At 42.6% G+C, this 21,195-nt stretch overlaps 1 long non-coding RNA gene and 1 pseudogene across 1 annotated transcript; one reads left to right on the forward strand and one right to left on the reverse strand.

The window, feature by feature from the left end:
• Positions 1–1,944: 1,944 nt before the first annotated feature.
• Positions 1,945–3,993, reverse strand: LOC113919206. The gene is made up of 3 exons (XR_003518890.1): positions 3,948–3,993; positions 3,205–3,283; positions 1,945–1,995 (listed from the first exon to the last, which is right to left on the reverse strand). It is a non-coding gene; the product is annotated as an uncharacterized LOC113919206 (long non-coding RNA).
• Positions 3,994–9,543: 5,550 nt separating this feature from the next.
• LOC113919639 lies at positions 9,544–11,582 on the forward strand (annotated as a pseudogene).
• The last annotated feature ends 9,613 nt before the right edge of the window (positions 11,583–21,195 follow it).

Genomic DNA, 21,195 nt, shown 5'->3' on the forward strand with positions numbered 1-21,195 from the left:
CCCAGCTCACCCAGACCTGATCAAAAGTTTCTTGCTAGATTTGTTTTATGTAATGTAAAGCTGTGCTGTCTGGCACTTGAAAAATAGAAAGTTTCTCATAACATGTATGTTGTATAATGAAGAGCCATTGTGCATAACAGTATGCCTCTCACAGACACACACACACCCTGCCTGCCCACCGCCCTGCCACCCATCACGGACACCCCACCTGCTCCCCAGGAACCTGTGCATCCGATGAGATATCACCCCTATAATTATGTTGCACCTTATGGCACAGTGGACCTTAAGACAGGGAGATTATCCGGGTGAGCCTAATCTAATCTCATAGCCCTTAAAAGCAGAGAGCTTTCTCTGGCCAGTGGCAGAAGGAGAAGTCAGAGCGATTGGAAGCTGGAGGAGGATTCCAGATGCCATTGCAGACTTAAAGCTGGAGGCGCTAAGTGACCAAGAATGAGGGCAGCTTCCAGAAGCCGAGAGCAGCCCCTGGCTGCCAGCCAGCAAGGAAATGGGGACTTTGGTCCTACAACTGCAAGGAGCCGAATTCTGCCAGTAACAGAAATAAGCTTGGGGGAGGAGCCTGAGCTCCAGATGAGAATGCAGCGAGCCAACACCTTGACTGTGGCATGAGCAGAGGACCCAGCTGTGCTGCACCAGTCTAGCTGTTGCCAGAAACATAAAAGTAGTGAGAGTCTTTCCCCTACTAAATAGTGTGATTAAATATGCAACCCAGAATAGAGTGAACTGACAAAAATTAAAGACCATCAAAGATGCAACACTTTCGTGAATAAGATTGTATCAAAGATCCATATCAAACTCTGTACCACACACAGTTTGTACCTTCCTTTTGCACATGAAACTTCCACCACATATGTGTATTAAGAGGAAAGAAAACATCAAGTTTTCTCCAAAGCAGAAATTCGACAGGCCAAACACTACTAAGTCCATGATACAATAAACCAGAAAATACCCACAAAAGTAAAGCAAACAACAAGAATATTGACAACAGGGGATGGGGGCGGGGGGGGGGAGAAGAACAATGACAACAATCCTAGCCTCTTTCTTAATGACTGTCGAGTCCAAGAGAAAATAGAGGGGCGCCTGGGTGGCTCAGTCGTTAAGTGTCGGTCTTCGGCTCAGGTCATGATCTCAGGGTCCTGGGATCGAGCCCCACGTGGGGCTTCCTGCTCAGCAGGGAGTTTGCTTCTGTCTCTCTGCGTCTCTCTTTCTCTCTCCCTCTGCCTCTCCCCACTGCTTGTTCTCTCTCTCAAATAAATAAATAAAATCTTTAAAAATAAAAAAAAGAGAGAAAATAGAAACCATAATGTCTGATTATTTTGAATTAGGAATACCATATCATTATGGGACAATGCCAACTTACGTCATTATGATTTCAAAGCTGTTAAGTGTCAGGCCTTGGCCCTAAATCGGTGACTGTTGAACACTGTAAAATTTAACAACTTTAGATGCATTCATTTTTATAAGAAAAAAATAATATAAATAACTGATCTAACATTTCAACTCAAAATTTCAGGGAGAGAACTGTAAAACAGACTAAAGCAAAGCCAGAAGAAGGAAATCATAAAGGCATAATAAAGATGAAAGTTAAGTTTGGTGAATGTGAAAGCAGCAGAATTGATAAAGAAATCCAAAAGTAGATTTTTTTAAAAAGATTTTATTTTTAAGTAATCTCTACACCCAGCATGGGGCTTGAACTCATAACCCCAAGATTAAGAGTTGCATGCTCCACCAAATGAGCCAGCCAGGAGCCCCCAAAAGTAGATTCTTTCTTTTTTTTTTTAAGATTTTATTTATTTATTTGACAGAGAAAGACACTGAGAGAGGGAACACAAGCAGGGGGAGTGGGAGAGGGAGAAGCAGGCTTCCCGTGGAGCAGGGAGCCTGACGCGGGCCTCGATCCCAGGACCCTGGGATCATGACCCAAGCCGAAGGCAGATGCTTAACGACTGGGCCACCCAGGCGCCCCAAAAGTAGATTCTTGAACAAAAAAAGAAAGCATTAGATCTACGCCAAACTTAATAAAAGGACAAAAAAGTCAAATATAATTAGCAAGTTGAGGTAATTAATGCAGATTATAATGTAAAATTATAAGTACTACTATTCCCATATGAATATGTGAATAGATTTATAAATGTTTTTTGAAAAGTATAGTTCAAATTAATAAAAGAAACAGATTCAAAAAATGAAAATCGTTATGTTCCCATAAGTGAGGAGGAATTTGAAAGCATTATCAAAGAATCATCTTCCTGGAGTCTCTGGAGGTCCTTTGGGCAGTAAGTTCTTCCAGACTCCAAAGAAACAAGTCGCTCCAGCCTATGTAAGCCATGGCTGATGTGAAGAAGGACAAATTCTCCAATTCCTTGTACGAATTTGATATAAGCTGGGTGCCAAACCCAGCAGAGAGAACACAGCTGCATGGCCCAGGACTCCTGCAGGCTGCACACGGCCAGAGCCCCTATCCGGCTCCTGGTCTTGAGCAACAAGGTACTTGCTCTCCCATTTGTCCCTAAGTCCTACTGATCAATATTCCCCCTTGTCCAGTGCAGACCCAGCCTTCACCTTATCTCTGGGACCCCCAAAGGGCTTGTGGTCTGGATCATTCTCACCAAAGCTGGGTTTTCTTGCTGTCTTCCTCATCACTCTTACTGACTTAGACACAGTTAACCTATTCACCCACCGCCCTGTGCCCACGCTGCCACTGAGTGCCTCTGACTCTCTAGCAACCCATGGGCATTGCTAACCAGCTGCGGCCCAGAAGGCCCCCTCGGGGACCTTTTGCGAGCTAGAGTTGCCTCTGTTAGGTCTCTGCTAGAGAGAGTGGACTAGGCAGTGTCCATCTTTCCCCTTCTGGAGATTGTCGCTGCTCTCCCCCACCTCTCTAGCCACCCTGCAGCTTTCACACCAGCACCTCTGTATCTGCACCTAACTGAGACACATCTCCCCTTCTCATATCTTCTTCTCTTACCAGGGGAGTGGGGCCCACAGTAAGATTGCTGAAGTCCCTGGAAGAATATGGTTCTTCCAGTTTTGTCCCAAAGATTTCCCCTATTCAGTTTGCAGTCACTGGTAACTGATAGAAACCCACCCACAAACTAGGTCAAGAAAAAAGATCTTTTTGTGGATGTAACAAATCTCTAGGGCTTCAGGCATGGCTGAGTCCAGGTGCTTAAATGATTGCTTTTTTACCTGTTGGCTTTTCTTTTCTCTGAGTTGATTTGATTCTCTCGCAGGCAGCTTCAGACTTAGGTGGTCTTTCCAGATCACACTTCCAAAAGAAAAAAAAAAAAAAAGTAAGCAGGAAGAGTTAGGGAGTCCCCAGAAAAAGAAAGAGGAGATACAGCTTTCGTGATACAAGAGAAGTCATTTTAGACCCCCAGCTATTTTCCGTGACTTATGCCCTCCTCACCCAAGCACACTTCTTGCAGAACTCCCTAGGAGGTGTCAGAATTGCAAGAAATGCAAAAACCTAAACAACACAAAACAAAACAAACAACAAAAAAAACCCCACCTCAGTAGTGAAGGATTTTAAAAGGAATGCAAAACTTAACAGTGTCTACCAGGCCGGGAAATAGCCTAACCATACAAGAGACAATAGATGAGTGGTAAAACTCCCAGTGCTGCTTCAAAGGTAAGCAAGGCCCTGCACTCCTTACCCAAGATAAGGACCCCAAAACCCTGTCTAGTTTATTCCAGCTCTTGGCTCTTGGAGCGAGCCCATAGCCCCTCCTCCTTGTCCCGCTGTTACCTCTGCCTCCTTATAATGCAAAATCTCCACCCAAGAAGGCGCACAAACCTCATTAACATAACATACAAGTTTAGGCACCTTTCCTTAAGACACATGCGTGACCTTGTGCCCATCTCCGCACACGATGACGAAGCTCCCCTTTCTAAGCATTCATCCTAACCCTCAATACAGGAAACCCACTCACCCCTGCTCCCGGAGTCTCGGCTCCCCTCATCTTATTTGCTGCAAATAGATGTTCCTTTCTGTGTGACAGCTCCACCTAGTGTAGCCCATCTGTCCCTCACCAAGGAACCAACTCAAATCAGTTCAGTTACAAAATGAGTATCTTTCTCATATTTCTGGCAAAAACTCAAGGAGAGATTCTCGTGAGGCTGGCGGGTGTCGTGGGTCTAAGCCAGAAGCAGTGTTTGTGGTGAGGAGAATGCAGTCCTCTAAGCAGGACATCACTGAGGCTGGGGGCAGGGGCAGAGGGAGAAGGAGAAGCAGGCTCCCTGGCCGAGCAGGGAGTCTGCCTGCAGGATTCGATCCCGGGACCCTGGGATCACGACCTGAGCAGAAAGGAGATGCTTAACTGACTGAGCCACCCGAGGGCCCCAGCATCACTAGATATGTTTTAACTGGAAAATCAAGAGAACCAAGCAATTATTCTGCCTATTCTGTATGAACTGTACCTCAGGATAACCAAAGAGTTTAGGAGAAAAGTCCTTTATAGACTTCCAGCTAATAAATAAGGAACGAATGGTAGAATTAGAATATCATTATTTTGTGACTCATGAAAAAATAGATCTAATATGATCATCAGTGGCTCTTTAAACTACTAAGGAAACGCTGATGGGGCAGCCTACAATGGCTAGACCAGGCAGGCTAGCTAGCAACAGCTGACACCACTGATCAACCTTAACATCGGAAGAGAGACAACCAGACAGGGTGTCTCCCCGTGTGATGCGGTAGGAAGTATCCATCCAAGCTCTGCTCAGGTTCCGCCTTTAGGACTGCAGCAGGCATCCCCCCAGCTGCCGGAAGTGTGGCCTGGCCGGCTGCTGACACCTGGGTCCCTCCCTGCAGGTGCCCACAGGTTGTACTGCTGCCCCAGAGACAGGACAATGAGAGGGTACAAAAGCCCCACCTTTGCCTCCCTCCAGAACAATCTAGGGGTTGTCCCCGCTCCAGAGCTCCCATGGGCACTGAGACCTCTGTCTCGGGTGCATCCCTGCCCAGCCGCTCCTCTGTCCCCTCCCTCGTCCCCCACTTCTGCAGAGGCTTTGAGCCTGAGAGCCCTGCCCAGTAAACCTCCTTCTGCAAAGTTCCCTCTCAGAGTCTGGGTCCCGGCAACATGCCCTATGACATCACCTATATTTGCCCCAAAACCTGAACCTCAATCTGATCTATTCTCTAGAAATACGAGGGGGTAGAAGGACATGGTCAACACACCACAGGGCTGTTATCGGCAAAATCGATGTTCATTCTGCAGGGCAAATTACTCAATGTCTTCAGTGAACAAACAGCAAGAAAAATGAAAAGAGGGAAGGAAAATTCACAGATTGAAAGAGACCCCGAGCCACGTGTGGCTCCTTTGAATGCAGATTTGATAGCCAAGTGGGAAAAAAAAAAAAAAAAAAGACATAATCAGGGAAATCTGAACACTGAATTTTTGATGATATCAAGGGATTAATGTTTAATTTGTATGATGTGATAACAGGATTAACTTTTTTAAAGAATCATTAACTTTCAAAGATACATATTGAAATATCTCAGACAAATTAATATAATGTTGGAAATATATGGACATTATCCTGGGAAAATTGGGAATATGGATGAAATAATATAATATTGGGAATATGTTTCAAAATTTTCTGGGGGTTGGGGGAAGGAGGAGGGACAAATGAAACAAAGGTGGACAAAGCTAGGGGAAGTGGGTTAGAAGGTTCATTATTCTGGTCTTTCTACTTTAACATATGCTTGACAATGTCCCTAATACCAGATCTTTTCCTCAACATCAATTTCAACTTAAAAGTTGGCATCCTACGTAATGGTATAACACTAGGGTGGTTCTCATCATGATCAAGGGCAAAACACACATGCACACCCACATCCATGAGCTAACTAGGGCTGAAAGTTCACGATGCAAAAGGACATGAAACAGTAAAACAGACAAGAGAAATATGACTAGTGAAAAGGAGGTTATATGATTTGCAGATGATACAGTTGGTTACTCAAAAAAACCCAAAATTTCAAATTTATGACAGTGGAGCAAAGAGGCTTGAATGCAAGACCAACACTCATAGGAAGAACAGACGTGTTTTCTCATATGTTAACAATCGATTAGATTATGTAACAGTGGGAAAGACCCTATGAAAGTAACCAGAAAAAAATTATTAGGAATAAAAAAATGTTAACTAACTAGAATTTAATTTTTTTTTTTTTAGATTTATATATTTATTTGAGAGAGAGAGAGCAGAGGAGAGGGAGAGAGAGAATCTCCAGCCGACTCCTTGCTGAGCTTGGAGCCCGATGCAGGGCTCGATCCCACAACCCTGAGATCATGACCTGAGCCAAAACCAAGGGTCGGATGCTCAATCAACTGAGCCACCCAGGTGCCCCTAACTAACTAGAATTTAAATAAAAATTTGAGAGGAAAAAAAAAAAAACACTTAAAAGAAGGAGTAAAAAAAAATTATTAGGAGTAGTCTTACTACTCCTAAGGTGTGAAGAAATGTGAATGTTTTTCTTAGTGGTGTGAAACACGTGTTCCAGGGTGGAGCACTGAGTATTGAAACCATGTCCGTCTTTCCAAGTTAATGTTCAGGTTTTAATACAATTATTTTTATTTTTTTTTAAAGTTTTATTTTTAAGTAATCACACCCAATGTGGGACTCGAACCCAGTACCCCGAGATCAAGAGTCACACACTTCCCCAACTGGGCCAGCCAGACACCCCTTAAAACAATTCCAGCCAAGATGTGGGGGTCTTTTACATCATTACTGAAGTATATTGACATGTGATAAATTTCACATATTGAAAGTGTATGATGTAGTAACTGTGTCATGCATACTTATGTCAAACCATGACCACAATCAAGATAGCGGACTTATCCATCACTCGTACCCCCATCTAATCTCTCCCTTCCTTCCTTCCTTCCTTCTTTGCCTCCCTCTCCCCTTTCCCGGCTCTTCAGGCAACCACTAATCTGCTTCCTATCATCGATAGCTCCTTTTCAATCTTTTTTTTTTTTTTTTCCTAAATAAGCTCTACACTGAACGTGGGGCTTGAACTCACACCCTGGATATCAAGAGTCGCATGCCCTATCCACTGAGCCAGCCGGGCGCACTCAATAGCTCCTTTTCATTTCCTGTTCATTGTATGGATATACTAAGTTTTAGCAAGTAAGCTGAGTTTGCAAATATGAAATCCAAGAATAATGAGGATGGCTGTATATATTGAGATGTGTTGTATTGTATATGTATTTCTTGATTGTGGGGGAGGGGAGCTGGCAAGCCCAGAATCCACAAAGGCAGACGGTCAGGAAGGGTGAGCTGGATCTCTCCACCGACAGGAGCTGAAGTACACAGGCAGAATTTCTTCTTTTGGGAATGTCCATGCTGCTCTTTAAAGCCTTTCAACTGTTTGAATTAGGCCCACTCAGATTATCCAAGAAAATCTCCTTTACTTAAAATCAATTGCCTATGAGCTTGCATCACCTCACAAAACACCTTCCCAGCAATGCCTAGGTTAGTGTTTGACCAAAGAATGGGGGGCTGTCACTCAGCCAGGTTGGCACATCAAAAGTCACTGGACGAAATCACACTGCCATTGGAATATTGCAGACAGAGAAGTTTGAAGTGGGGCTCGATCCCAGGACCCCGGAGCTGAGGGCAGACGCTCAACCGACTGAGCCACCCCGGCGCGCCTGTATTATCCACTTTCACTTTTAATGAACATGACAACACAAGAGCCAGCATTTTTGTGCTGGAAAATTCTTTCTAGTGAATGGAACAATGAAACCAGCAAAACTGAAAGGGCGTGGCACGTCTGTCCCTCCTGCAAATGCATTTAAAGATGCAGGGGGTTTTGTTTAAGGAAAGCTCAATTCAGTAAAGCTGGAACACTCCCAACCCTTGGATTGGCTATTTCACAATAAGCTTTTATTGAAGCGCACTCTGAAATGGCTTAGCCGAAGAAAACTCTCCCACACTGTTAGAGAGACATGTAGAAGGCAAGGGCAGGTGCACAGAAATTACTGAGCGACTTTCTGGATTAGATCAGAGGAAAACAGTGGATGCAGTTCCCTCGTCAAATGGTGTGATATGTTCTAGAATAGATGACATATCTTTTAACATTGGAAGCTGGTCATTGAGGAAACAGCAGACTTGCATTTTGGAGGAAACCACAGACATCTCTCAAGGGAGTTGCTTGGGGTCACTATGGGCATGCAGACGATTTTCTTACTATGTGAGTTTGCGAGTTTGAGTGCAAACTACAAAGGCTGTCAACATTCCAGAGGTGGTAAAAAGGGCTTTTGCCAAAAAAAAAAAAAAAAAAAAAAAAAACTTTGCCTGGAAAGAAATGCTTCATTCTCTGCTCAGATGGACCTCCTTCAAAACTGATTTTGCAAACTTAAGTGATAAAGTTCTCCATTGTTGTCATTATTCAGTGCTTTTTACACAGATAGGCACAGACAATAAAGACGTTCCCCACATCTCTGCAAGATGTTTTTCAACATTCATAAAAGTCATCAACTTTATCAGAAGCAGGTCTCTCAATCACTGCATTTGAAAAAGTTTACCAGGAAATGGGAAAGCAATATATGAAATGTTTCTCACTGGCTTTCAAAGGACAAGTCCTAAAGCATTTTTGTTCAAACTAACCACCGAAGTCTTACTATTTCTGAATGAGAAAGCAAGCCCTCTTCTGGAAACCCTTCGAAGGAAAAGATTTTATCCTTGGGTTGGCTTACTTGGCAGCTATTTTTAACCATATGAAGGAGATGTCTTTCTATCCAAAGTCCTGAAATGATCATTTGTGATGTTCCTAGAAAATTTACAAGTTTTCTTGGTTGAGCTTCCCAGTACAGAAGAACAAAACAGAGCCAACAATATCCTTGCAAATGATCAAAAGCTGGGGAAAAGTTTTACCAGGACAGAGTAAGGACACAAGATGCTCTAGCAGTTTCCTTGCAGAGAGCCATTTTCCAACTCCTGGAAATACTTCGTAACTCTTTCAAAAGTTATTTCGATGTTTAGGGTTCAATCAAAATTGAGCCATAAATCCACAATTCTTTCCTCTCTGAGATAATGTGTTTCTGAGTTGTGGCCCAGCTAAGAATGAACTCATTGTTCTTAGGACAAAAATACTTTTTACAAATAGAAATTAACTAAAGGAGACTTGAAGAATTCTAGTATTCTTTGAGAAAACCATGTCTTCACCTAGTAAAGCAAGCCCTGGATGCTTAGATATATATCTACACAAATCAAGATTTTCAGGACTTATCCCAGAACCAAGAAAGCTGCCACAGACATTTTCATACATTTTTGTGTGTGTGTGGATATATTATGTTTTAATTTCTCCCGAGGAAACACTTAGGTGTGGAAATGGAGTCATAGGGTAGGTATATGTTTGACTTTACAGTATAAACTATTGGTGTAGCTGTACATTGAACTTTATAACAAACGGCCACTTTCCAAAATGGCTGTATCATTTTATCTTCTACCAGCAATAAATGAGAGGTTTAGCTCTATAGCCTTGACAACATTTGCAACTGTCAGTCGTTTTAATTTTAGCCCATGCTGGTGGGTCTGTAATGGTATCGCCTTGTGGTTTTGATTTGTATTTCTCTGATGACTAATGACGTTGAGCACTTTTTCATCTACTTTCTTCTGAATCCAGATGTTTTCTTTTATAGTGTCTGTTTAAGACTTTTATTGGGGGGCGCCTGGGTGGCTCAGTTGTTAAGCGTCTGCCTTCGGCTCAGGTCATGATCCCGGGGTCCTGGGATCGATTCCCATGTCAGGCTCCCTGCTCCGTGGGAAGCCTGCTTCTCCCTCTCCCACTCCCCCTGCTTGTGTTCCCTCTCTCGCTGTGTCTCTCTCTGTCAAATAAATAAATAAATAAATAAATAAATAAATAAAATCTTTTTTAAAAAAAGACTTTTATTGGGTTGTCTTTTTCTTTTTTTTTAAGATTTTATTTATTTATTTGACACAGAGAGAGATAGCAAGAGAGGGAACACAAGCAGGGGGAGTGGGAGAGGGAGAAGCATGCTTCCCGCTGAGCAGGGAGCCGGACACGGGGCTTGATCCCAGGACCCCGGGATCATGACCTGAGCTGAAGGCAGACACTTAACGACTGAGCCACCCAGGCGCCCAGGCTGTCTTTTTCTTATGGATTTGTTACCCTTTATATTTTATGGGTGTAAATCCTTTATTGGAAATACATTTGTGAATATTTTCTCCCATCCTGTGGCTTGTCTTTTCGTTTTCTTTACAGTGTCTTCTGATGAGCATACATTTTAATTTTGATGAAGTCCAATTTCTTTACAGTGTCTTCTGATGAGCATACATTTTAATTTTGATGAAGTCCAATTTAGCATTTTTCCCTTTTATAGTTTTTTTTAAGATTTTATTTATTTGACAGAGAGAGAGAGAGTGCACTAGCGGGGGGAATGGCAGAGGGAGAAGGAGAAGCGGACTCCCCCCATAAGCAGTGAGCCCAATGTGGGGCTTGATCCCAGGGCCCCAGGATCATGACCTGAGCTGAAGACAGACGCTTAACCAGCTGAGCCACCCAGGTGCCCCTCCCCTTTATAGTTAATGCCTTTTGTATCCTAAGAAATCTTTCCCTACGCTTAAGTTATAAAGATAGTCTCCTTTGTTTTCTTCTAGAAGCTTTATAGTTTTATGTTTTGCATTTAGGTCTGTACCGATAAAGCACAAAATGCAATAGACAGACTTAATGGATAAGCCAGTGAGACTTTGAAAGGAGAACAGAAATATAGCAAACTCTACCAACCATTTTCTCCAAAGAGGTCGGAAATGATGGCCCGGATCCCACATTTTGGGGGTAACAACATTTGACGGCCATCTGCAAGTGTCTGCACTGCTTGGGGATGATGATGACCAGGCGCTGCTTTGTTTGCCAAGAGTTGAATTAACAGAATTTGAAGATACTAAATCTGGTTACAGCATAGATTTTTATTTGGGTGAAAACCCTTACTTCGAAAACAAAGCTCTTCCCAGAGGACTTCATCTGAGTGTTGCTCCACCCTCAAAGCCCCCTGAAGTCAGTGGAAATCTGGGAAGGATTTGAAAAAATGCTGGAGTCAGGCACAGAATAAAGCCAGCAGGAGGAAGCAGCATGGGGGGCCAGAGAGCGGCTTTGCCTGGTCCCCTGACTGCTCAGGCGCAGGCGCAGGTGAGTGAGGACAGCGTCAGAGAGGGTTCCCGGCCAATCCATGACAGCACTCCTTGGCTCCCGCAGGGGATGACGAAGAGGAAGGAGAAGGTGATGAGGTTGAAAAAGGATTGGAAGATATTGATGAAGAAGGGGATGAGGACGAAGGTGAAGAAGATGAAGATGATGTGGAGGGGGAGGAAGGAGAGGAGGTTGAAGGGGAAGCTGAGGAATGGAACACAGAGATTCCAGCCTTCCTTTTGAAATTTTCTCCAATTCCCAGGAGCCAGTTGCAGTCTTTTTGTTTGTTTGTTTGTTTGTTTGTTTCCCCCTCCTCTTGTGCTCTGTCACCCTGTTTTTTGAGGTCTCTCTTCACTCTTTCACACCAGTAAAGGTTCTCAACTATCTTGGGAGGAAAAAGACCTTGAGCTGAACACATTGGCGGGGAGGGGATCTCTACTCCTTTCTGTACCAAATTCATTTTCATCCCTTCCTGTCTCAACAAAAACTTTATGGAATGAACGCCACCGTTGTCTGTGGTGGGAAAACAAAACAAAACCACCTTCTGCTCCCTTAGCTGCCCGGAAGCTGGAGGGTGCTAGGCCCCCGTGTAGCAGTGCATAGAATTCTACCTTTTTCCTTCCCATCTCCGTATATTGGCTGAGAGATTACACTGTGTCTCCATGTGAATATGGACAGTTGGCATTTACCTACATGTGTCTGTCCACTTTCTCTTGTTTAAAAAGTTTTTTTTAACTTTAAAAAAATGGGGCCATGAAAGGTCAGCAAAGGATGGGTTTGAGATGTTTGGGTGGGTTAAGCAGGCATTTTGACGTTTGGCTTCTCCTTTGGCATGTTTAATTGTGATGTTTAATGGATGTCTTTGCAGTCTAAAATGACGCTTTTAAAATAAAATTTCCTCCAGACGATAACTTGAGCCCTGCCAGTTGGTGAGAGAAATAGCAGAAACTGTAGGATTTTATTTGGAACTGACATTTTCTATTATAATTTCGTTCTTGTTTACTTAAAATTTTTCTTTTTGTTTCACTGGAAAGAGGATGATCAGTTTTTAAAAGTTGAAATTGTACAAGTGTCTCAGGGTGCCTGGGGGACTTGATCAGTTAAATATCCAACTCTTGATCTCAGCTCAGGTCTTGATAGGGTTGTGAGTTCAAGCCCCGCATTGGGCTCCACACTGGGTGTGGAGCCTACTTAAAAAAAAAAAAAAAATGTACAAGTGTCTTTGTTACAGTAAATCTGTCTACATACACAAAATTTATTTCTAAGTATTTTTTTGTAATGCAGTTATAAATGCTAATTTAAAATTTTTATTTTCCAATTGCTTGCTGCTTTGTATATAAATAGAACTGATTTTTATACTGATTTTACATCCTTGTAACCTTTATAATTCTGCTTATTAGTGATAGTATTTTGGTAGATTCCTTAGGATTTCCCTACATAGACAAATCATACCACGTGTGAATAAAGAGTTTTAGCTCTTCCTTCCCCATCTTTATGCTTTTTAATTTCTTTTCCTTGGCTTATTGCACTGGACTTCCAATACAGTGTTAACTAGAAATAGTGAGAGCAGATCCTTGTCGTGTTTATTACCTTAGGGGGAAAATATTCAACATTTCACTCTGAAGTATGATGCTAGCTGTGGGTTTTTCATAGATGTTTTTCATCAGTTTAAGTTTGTTGAGTTTTGTTTATTATGAATATTGAGTGTTGAATGTTGACAGATGCTTTTCTACTTTTATTTGGACATTTGTATTTTCTCCTTTATTCTATAATGTGGTGAATTACACCAATTTTCAAACATTAAGCAAATTTGAATTGATGATATACCCCACTTAGTCATGATGTAGTATCATTCTTATACATTGATAGATTTAGTTTGCTAATATTTTTAAAGAATTGTTTTGTTAATGAGGGACATTAGCCTTTTTTTTTTTTTCTTGTAATGTCCTTGTCATATTTTGGTACCAACGCTCATAAAACAGATTGGAAAGTGTTCCCTCTTCCTCTATTTTCTGGAATAGTTTGTGTAAGATTGGTGTTATCTTTTCCTTCAACATTTGATAGAATTGACTTGTAAAGCTGTCTGAGCCTGGAGTTTTCTCTGTGGGAGTGTTTTAAATGATAAGTTCAATGTCTTCATAGATGCAGGCCTAGCTATTCAGATTTTCCATTTCTTCTTGTGTCCACAGTTTTGCAAAGTTGTGTTTTCAAAGAATTTGCTCATCTTGGCTAAGTTGTTGAACTTATTAGAACAGAGCTGTCCATAATAGTCCTTCATTATAGTTAATATTTGAAAAATCTGTAGTAATATTTCCTCTTTCATTTCTGATATTGGTTGTGTTTTCAGTTCTTTTTTCTTATCAGTCTTGCTCTCGATTGTACTAATCCTTTTAATCCTTCCAGTGAATTCCTGTTTACCTTGATTTTTCTGTTAATCAATTTTCATTATTTTTATTATTTCTTTTTTCTGCATATTTTGAGCATAATTTCCTCTTCCTTTTTTACCTTCTTAACCTAAAAACTTAGATCACTAATCTTAAATCTTTTTTACATTCTTTTATAAAGCATTTAAAGTTATAAATTTCCATCTAAACACTGCTTTAGCTGCATCCCAAAAATGTTTTATCACTCACTTTGTAATATTATCTAATCTCACTTGGGGTTTCTACTTTTTTTCTTTAAAGACTTGTTTTATTTGTCAGAGAGAGAGCACAAGCAGGGGGAGCGGCAGGCGGAGGAAGAAGCAGGCTCCCCGCTGAGCAGGGAGCCCGATGTGGGACTCGATCCCAGGACCCTGGGATCATGACCTGAGCTGAACTCAGACACTTAACCAACTGAGTCACACAGGGACTCCTGTGGTTTGAACTGCAAGTGTGCTAATGAATTCTCTCATCTCCATTTATTTGAAAGTGACTTAGTTCTCCTTCGCTTTTGAAGAATACTTTGTAGATACAGAATTCTAGATTGATATTTCTCATTTAGCACTTTAAAGATATTGTTCATTTTGGGGTGCCTGGGTAGCTCAGTTAAGCTTCCAACTCTTGGTTTGGCTCAGGTCATGATCTCACGGGTCAAAGGATGGAGACCCTTGTTGGGCTCTGGGCTCCACGCTCAGCCGGGAGTCTGCTTGAAGATTCTCTCCCTCTGCCCCTCCCCCCACTCACACTTTCTCTCTAAAATAAATAAATGTTAAAAGAAAAAAGATATCATCCATTGTCTTATATTTTTCCTGATGAGAATTTAGCCATCATTCTTAATAGATGTTCCTTTACAGGTAATAGGTTTTTTTTGTCCGGTGGTATTAAAGTTTTTATCTTTTTCAACAATTGAATTATGATGTGTAGAGAGGTGGCTTCCTTCTTGGTTCTGTGGGTTGTTTCTCATTCAATTTAGAAATTTTCAAGGATTATTTTTCAAAAAGATATTTTTCAGCCCCATTCACTCTCTCCTCTCCTTCATGGACTCAATTACACATATGTTAGGCAATTTGATATTGTCACTGAGGCTCTCTCCATTTTTCTTCAGTCTTTTTTCTCTTTGAGCTTCAGTTTGGGAAAAAAGTGTCCCCTGAGTGTCTTTGTTAGGTTTGATGAAGAGTGGAGAGTTGTGGGAACATGTGATAGGACCAAAAAGAAGGTATGAGCTAAGTTCATTAAACTGGAGCAGACAGCGAGGCCTGTTCTTCAAATTCCTCTCGGTGTTCCTGTCTTCAGAGATAAGGGTGCTCCTTTCCTCTGGGTACAGGGAAGGCACCTTGCACTTGGGGGGTCTATGACCTGCTTCAAGGAAGGTCACAGAGTCCCTCCTACATCTGCTGTTTCTCAAATTCCTTCAGCTTGAAATAGTCAATATGCCAAGATGCTATGTTTTGGGGTAGCATGTCCTGAACTCTGTCATATTTTCTATTGATCTGTCTTCTGGTTAACTAATTCTTTCTTCTGCTGTTAAGCCCTTCTAGTGAATTTTTTCAGATATTTTCTTTTCCAGTTCTAGGCTTTCCATTTGGTTCTGTTCTTAGAGTTTCCATCTCTCTCCAGATATTCGCCATTTATTAGATATATGCATCTTTTCCTGAAAATTATCTAACATATTTGGGTTTTTATTTTTTAAGATTTTATTCATTTATTTGAGAGAGCATGAGCAGGAGGGAGGGGCAGAGGGAGAGGGAGAAGCAAGCTCCCCGCTGAGCAGGGATCCCAGTGCAGGACTCAATCCCAGGACCCTGGGATCATAACCTAAGGCGAAGGCAGACCCTTCACCAACTGAGCCACCCAGGTGCCCCTATTTAACATATTTGTAACGGTTAAAGGCCTTGCCTACAAATTTCAACATGCGAGTTATGTGTTTATTGACATTTGTTTTGATTGTGGACTACATTTTCATACTTCAGTGCATGCCTAATTTTTTTTAAAGTAAACTCTATGCCCAACATGGCCCTCAAACTCAGAACCCTGAGATGAAAAGTCACATGCTCTATAGAGAGAACCATCCAGGCACCTCTAGTAAATTTTTCTTCCTGGACATGGCATGTTGCCCTGTAGAGTCTGAATTCTATCATCCTCCTCTGAATATTATTTTGTTCTAGTAGGCAACTAAATTCCCAACAGATCACCTTGATAATGTGGGGGCTTAGTTTCAAGGTTTAGGCTTTGTTAAGGTGGGCCTATTTTGGTTTTGCATTTTGCCCCTACTCCTAGGTTCAGTCCTTATGCCTGGAATGTGGCTGTTACTTCTACAGTATGGCCCTTCTCAGTTTCAAAGAAAAGCTTGAAGTGCTTATCAAAACCCTCTAATTGGGCAGAACTTGAACTCCAAACTCTCTCCCCGTAGCCACGCATCACAGTCAGCTCTTTCACCTCCACTGTTGATTTCCCCTGGGCTAATTAGAGACTTGCCCTGAGCATACGCAATTTAGGACTTGGCCGAGAATGTGGAGCTATTAAGTGTGCAGTTTTATGGCTCTATGTCTCCTGTATTTTCAGGAAAATTTCCAGACTCAAACTACAAACTGACTCTTCAGTGCAGTAAGACCCCCTTTTCTGCTTAAACTCTGAGGATTCACGCTAACTGGGGGATACCCTCAGGGGGACAGGAAAGCTCGTTAAAGATGGATCTCACACAGTACTCCTGTCTTCTTTCAAGGATGACAGACATCTGCTCCAGTTTCTACCTGCTATTATTTGTCCAACATCTTCAAAAGTTGATTTATATTTTGTACAGAGTTTATAATTGTTATCAACAGGAGGAGGGTTTGTCTGTTTTAAGCCACTCCATCATTACCAGAACCAAACTCCCTAGCTTAACTGTATTTTAAATGCAAATACATCTTATCTAATGCATTAGTGAACACATAAAATTCTATCACAAAAGTTGTGCTTAAAAACTAATAATTTTATGGTGTTGGGAAAATTGGACAGCCACATGCAGAAGAATGAAACTGGACCATTTCCTTACACCACACACAAAAAAGACTCAAAATGGTTGAAAGACCTAAATGTGAGACAGAGTTCTCCTAAAGGAGAACCCAGGCAGCAACCTCTTTGACCTCAGCCAAAGCAACTTCTTCCTAGAAACATCACCAAAGGCAAGGGAAGCAAGGGCAAAAATGAACTACTGGGATTTCATCAAGATAAAAAGCTTTTGCACAGCCAAAGAAACAGTCCACAAAACCAAAAGACAACCAACAGAATGGGAGAAGATATTTGCAAATGACATATCAGATAAAGGACTAGTATCCAAAATCTGTTAAGAACTTATCAAACTCAACACCCAAAGAATAATGCAATCAAGAAATGGGCAGAAGACATGAACAGACATTTTTCCAAAGAAGACATCCAAATGGCCAACAGACACATGAAAAAGTGCTCAACATCGTTCAGCATAAGGGAAATCCAAATCAAAACCTCAACGAGATACTACCTCACACCAGTCAGAATGGCTAAAATTAACAGGTCACAAAACGACAGATGTTGGCGGGGATGTGGAGAAAGGGGAACCCTCCTACACTGTTGGTGGGAATGCAAGCTGGTGCAACCACTCTGGAAAACAGTATGGAGGTTCCTCAAAAAGTTGAAAATAGAGCTATCTTACAACCCAGCAATTGCACTACTGGGTATTTACCCCAAAGATACAAATGTAGGGATCCAAAGGGGTACATGCATCCCGATGTTTATAGCAGCAATGTCCACAATAGCAAAACTGTGGAAAGAGCCAAGATGTCCATCAACAGATGAATAAAGAAGATGTGGTGTATACACACACACACACACACACACACACACACACACACACACCATGGAATATTATACAGCCATCAAAAGGAATGAAATCTTGCCATTTGCAATGACGTGGATGGAACTGGAGGGTGTTATGCTGAGTGAAATAAGTCAATCAGAGAAAGACATGTATCATATGACCTCACTGATATGAGGAATTCTTAATCTCAGGAAACAAACTGAGGGTTGCTGGAGTTGGGATGGGGTGGGAGGGATGGGGTGGCTGGGTGATAGACATCGGGGAGCGTATGTGCTATGGTGAGCGCTGTGAATTATGCAAGACTGTTGAATCACAGATCTGTACCTCTGAAACAATGCAACATAAGAAAAAAAAAAGAAGAAGATAGCAGGAAGGGAAGAATGAAGGGGGGAAAACTGGAGGGGGAGACGAACCATGAGAGACGTTGGACTCTGAAAAACAAACTGAGGGTTCTAGAGGGGAGGGGGGTGGAGGGATGGGTTAGCCTGGTGATGGGTATTAAGGAGGGCACGTTCTGCGTGGAGCACTGGGTGTTATGCACAATGAATCATGGAACACTACATCAAAAACTAATGATGTAATGTATGGTGATTAACATAACAATAAAAAATTTAAAGGAAAAAAATTTAATAATTTTACCTCAATATAATTGGTTTCCCTTGTCATCCTTATTTTTTAAAAGTTTTAAAGTAATCTCTATACCCAACATGGGGTTCAAACTCACAACTCTGAGATTAAGAGTCACATGCTCCCAACTGAGCCAGCCAGTTGCCCCTGTATTCCTTTCTTTTAAATAAATAATTTTGAGAATATTATTCTGAGAGGTTCAAAGGCTTTACCAGAATCCCCTATACGCAAACGTTAAGAACTTTAAAAATATATGTTAAGAACTCCTGGCCTAGATTCTCTCCTGCTATCACAGCTTTCCCTACAGTTGGAGGAAGCAGTTTCTCCAGGGTCCCTTCATTCAGCCCTTACTGAGTACCTACTACGTGTCAGGCACTGTCCTAGGCCCAAGACACAGAACAATGAACAAAACCGAGCCCCTCTACTCAGAGCTGTCAGGGACATGTGTGTTTTCACATTTCCATGTGGAGGGACCAGTAACAGAGGAACTCTCCAGGACTTTACCCTCAGTTGCTGGGTTACCTGACCTGAGGGGGACAGCCACCAACTCACATCTATCAATTGGAGAGAATGAGATCCTTTCTGTTGAAAGGATCTAATCCTAGGGCTGTTCTTTTCTTTCCCTCTCCACCTCAGCCCAGTATCACAAAGCCGCCACTCTACTGTGCCCATTTTTCTCAGGATGGAAGGAGAGATCATCTATCAGATGCTGCAGATAAGCAGTTGGACAGAAGCCACAATGCTGGGGAAAAGGAGTGGGAGGCAGGAGTGTGGTCCTTCTCAAAGTTTGGCAATGAAGGGAAGTGGAAATAACTGGGTGGGGAGGTCGGGTCAGTGGACAATCTTAATTTATTTGGCAGAAAGAGAGAGAACACAACCAAGGGAGGCAGTAGACAGAGGGAGAGGGAGAAGCAGGCTCCCTGCTGAGCAGGGAGCCCAATATGGGGCTCAATCCCAGAACGCCGGGATCATGACCTGAGCAGAAGGCAGATGCTTAACCGAGCCACCCGGGTGCCCCAGGGAACCCTTTTTTTTTTTTTTTGAGAAAAGTTTTGGCACTTTTTTAGGCTGAGGGGAGACAGAGATTGAGATACAAGAGATCATTAGCGAACCAAGCTCAGAAAAATGGGGTAACTCTGAGAAAGGGCACAAGACAAGCGTTCAATAAAATGGGAGCTGTCTGTGGATTCTACTGCATCTCTCAGCGTGCTGAGTGGACTTCCTTGCAGATTCCCAAGCCCCAGCACTTAACCCGGGGGTAAATTTGAAGTTAAAAACACATTGGCCTTGGGGGGCACTTGGGTGGCTCAGATGGTTAAGTGTCTGCCTTCGGCTCAGGTCATGATCCCCAGCTGGGGCCCTGGGATTGAGCCCCATGTCGGGCTGAGCCTGCTTCTCCCTCTCCCCCTACTTGTGTGCGCTCTTTCAAAAGAATAAATAAAATCTTTTCGCGCGCGCGCACACACGCACACACGCCTGAAACGAAGCCTCAGGTTTCACATCCTTGTGGATGTGCTGCCACCTGCTGGAAGAATGACAGAAGCAGCGACAACCATTTGCTAAAGGGAACCGCTTTTCTAAAATGGCTGCAAAATCTTCACCCAACCCACCAAATCCAAAACCAGCCTCAGGGAGGCCTAGGATTAAGGTATTTATTTGCAGGATTCCAGTCCCTAAATAGAAACCTGAATGCTCCTCTCTGGCTTTCCAGGGCTACCAACACCCTCCAACCTCCTCTCCATTCCACACCAGTCAGACCACCATCTCCGGAACAAGCAGTAGTAACAGGGCTGGCTGGACCATCACCCTTAATGGTGATGAACTAAATAGAAGATGAACCTTTATTTTCTGCCCACAGCAGGTTTACAGAGGGGCTGAGGTAAATGCCTGGCATACCCCAGGCACAGTATCAGGAGCACTCTTTGTAATCAGAATTCACTCATTCTAGGTGGCTCCATTGGTTAAGCATCTTCTGTTCACATCATGATCTCGGGGTCCTGGGATCAAGCCCCAGGATGGGCTCTCTGGTCAGCTGGCAGTCAGCTTCTCCCTCCTTCCGAGCACTCTCTTAAATAGTATACATGTAAGAGGAACTCTTAATGGTCCAGTAGGTTTCCCTTCCCTCCAGCAAGGAACCCACAAGAACCCCAAGTCTGGGGTGGTCAAATCCTATTTAACAGCATTTGAGTAGTACTTGAGCATTGGCTGTGCTGGGCCTGGGCCTACCTAAACCCCAATTCATGTTCCTAATGGCCAAATACCTTTTCAGGTATAAACCTGCAAGCCAGCCAGACAAGAGTAGGCAACCAGGGAAAGCACCTACGTAGGCAACGGCTGTAGGGTCACAAAAGCCCTAGTCCTCCTTTGCTGGATCTTGGGATCTTAACACCAACCTCACAGGCCTTCTTGCAAGTCCAGTGGTGGGGCATTCATCTGCCATTGATACGAATTTTGAACACCATTCACTTTTGCTGTAATTTAAGAGCTAACAGACTTAACCCACGATATTCTTCATTTGCTCCAATTCAAACTTTGGAATCTAGACAAACAGGATGCCAACGTTTTTAGGTTTGGCTGGTCAGAGAATGTACCCCTGCTGGCTTGAGCTTTCTTCACAGCAGCACCAAACTTCCACTGGCAAGCTCACCCTCCAAGGTGGCCATTGGTCCTCTACATCCACAGTACTTGCATCAGGACTGGTTTGTGTCATGGATGACATGGAGCTTAGATTTCCTCATCCCATAGTGCAACTCAAACAGGACAAAACAGAACTGTCCATTTCCTTGACTGCCCTCTAAGCCTAAAAAATTCTCATGTGTGTGTACATATATACATATATATACACACACACACACATATTTTTTAAAGGATTTTATTTTTAAGCAATTTCTACACCCACTGTGGGGCTCAAACTCACAACCCTGAGACCAAGAGTTGCATGCTAACTAGCCAGGTGCCCCTTCTACATTTTGACTACTCTGATTAAAACAGGTGCTTAAGAGTCCATGGGCGTTTGGATTTGGATGGCTAGGTTTAAAATCTCTGCTCTGTTATCATCTGGGCCACTGTTTAGTAATCCTGTTAATCCCTTGGCATAGACCTTTCATATGGCCCTTAACCTTAATCAGAGGTAGATGGGACAA

This window comes from Zalophus californianus, chromosome 3 (genome assembly GCF_009762305.2).
Source record: "Zalophus californianus isolate mZalCal1 chromosome 3, mZalCal1.pri.v2, whole genome shotgun sequence".
NCBI lineage: Eukaryota > Metazoa > Chordata > Mammalia > Carnivora > Otariidae > Zalophus > Zalophus californianus.